This window comes from Empidonax traillii, unplaced genomic scaffold (assembly GCF_003031625.1).
Source record: "Empidonax traillii isolate 1590-97213 ecotype Southwest subspecies unplaced genomic scaffold, ASM303162v1 scaffold2007:size93230, whole genome shotgun sequence".
NCBI classification, from domain to species: Eukaryota; Metazoa; Chordata; class Aves; order Passeriformes; family Tyrannidae; genus Empidonax; species Empidonax traillii.
Window position 1 is genome coordinate 15,881 of NW_020957200.1, and position 1,978 is coordinate 17,858.

Consider the following 1,978-nt stretch of genomic DNA (forward strand, 5'->3'; position numbering starts at 1 on the left):
GCTGTGCCAAACTTCTCCACAGTGCCCACATGGCACTCAAAGCTCAGTGTCAACGCAGCAGAATCTCCTCAGAACGAAATTTATTCAGTGACATAACAAACATAAAGATTTGTTCAGTGACATTTAAATAAGTTCCTATGCCAAACATTTCTCTGGGGGTCACTGATCAACCTTCTTCTTTTCACTCCAGAATTTTGAGTGTGTTACATTTTCCTCATTCTCATCAGGAATTTTTCTGTCTTACAGTCCCACCAGTTGGCTTAGCAAAGTGAATCAACTGAAGGAAATCAAGCTAAAAAGAGGGAATAATAAACCCCACAAATTACTGAGGCAAATATATGAATGAAAAACCAAAAAAAAGAAAAAAAAATCTTTTAATTGTTTGATAACTCATTTGTTTGTGTAGCTGACAGGAAAAAAAAAAGGTTATGATTTTTAGGGGGTGAAATATTGAATTTTGACAAAAAAACCCTGTCCAAACTCTATTAAAAAACTGTTTTAAGCAAAGAGCTTTAAGTCTTTCCCTGTAAAATGCATCTGCAGATGTGACCAGAGACCAAGTGGGGTCCTGGTGGTTTCCTCCCAGCTCAGGATGTTCTGTGATTCCATATGATCTGATGTGCTCTTGTGCCCTTCAGCTCACTGGTCCAACACTCCCAGAGGAAACTGGGTGCCTCTGATGAATACTGAAGGCTCTTCCAGGGCTGCACTGAGGGACAGCCCAGGCAAAGGCAGCTCCAGGTGTGTTTTCCTCCCATTTTCCACAGCTGCCTCACCTGCCACTCCAGCACATTTTCACAGAGGGGAACAGGAGCTGGGCAAGCTCTGGGGTTTCTCAGTTCTGTGTTACTGCAGGGGAGGAGGGGGGGAACAATTCCCAAAGCAGAGCTGGCCAGGAGGAGGAATTTTCCACCACTTATTTTGAATGAATGATTTTGTTTTGTTTTGTTTTGTTGGAAATCTGTCAGGGAATTTCTTTATCCAGCGCCCTGAGCTGGATATTTTCCTGTTATTGTCTCTTATCTCAATCCCAGAAGTATGAAAAGAAATCAAACTATCTGAAACAGAGGGTTTGGTTTTTTTTTTTTTTCTTCTTTACCTTGAAAACGTTTCAGTTTGGCACTGCAGGGAGGCCAGGAGGTTTTCCTGGCAGCACCTCTGGCTCCTTTGCCAAAGGCATCCTGGTAGGCTCCAAACTGGCAGGAGTGGACTCCCTGTGTTTGGATGAAGAGAAGAACATTTGCTCAGCCACAGGCACGTGGCTCTCTCCCTCTCCCCCTCTCCTGTGCCCTTCACCTCTTCTCTGTGTTCCCACTCCAGGTGTAGCAAATCCTTGGGAGGGTGTTTTGGAGAGTATTTGCTGTTTCTGAGAGTGACAACAAGCACAGAAGCCTTCAGGGAGACAAGGACTCTGAAGACAAAGCTCTGAGCCTCCCCCTGTGCCTTCAAAAGCTTTGTGTGCTCCTTTCAGGATGTGTCCAAGTGGCTCTACGTCATAGAGTCAAGGAATGGTTTGGGTTGGAAGGGACCTTGAAGATCATCTAATTCCATCCCTGCCATGGGCAGGGACACCTTTCACCAGCCCAGGTTGCTCCAACCTGGCCTTGGACACTTCCAGGGATCCAGGGGCAGCCACAGCTTCTCTGGGCAACCTGTGCCAGGGCCTGCCCACCCTCCCAGGGAAGAACTCCCTCCTTTTCTAATTCTAATCTAAAATCTTATCTAATTTCATCTCATCCAATCTCATCTCATCTCTAATCTTTCTCTTCCCATGTATTTTGACCTACTCTCCTTTGTTTGACCTCACTGCCCCTTGTCCTGTCCCACCCTTCACCTCACTGGGGAAGGTTGTCCTGGTCCAAACCACCAGAACAGCCCTGGCCCCGAGTGTGGCCAAGAGACTCGGGGTACTCATTTACTGGCACTTGAGACCTGCAAATCCAAAACCAGTTGGGAATTCCATCCCCTTGGAGACGAG

General features: G+C 46.3%; 1 long non-coding RNA gene across 1 annotated transcript; it reads right to left on the minus strand.

Moving 5' to 3' along the window:
• Positions 1–249: 249 nt before the first annotated feature.
• Positions 250–1,393, minus strand: LOC114071409. Its single transcript, XR_003574034.1, has 3 exons — positions 1,297–1,393; positions 1,100–1,214; positions 250–292 (listed from the first exon to the last, which is right to left on the minus strand). It is a non-coding gene; the product is annotated as an uncharacterized LOC114071409 (long non-coding RNA).
• Between the last annotated feature and the right edge of the window lie 585 nt (positions 1,394–1,978).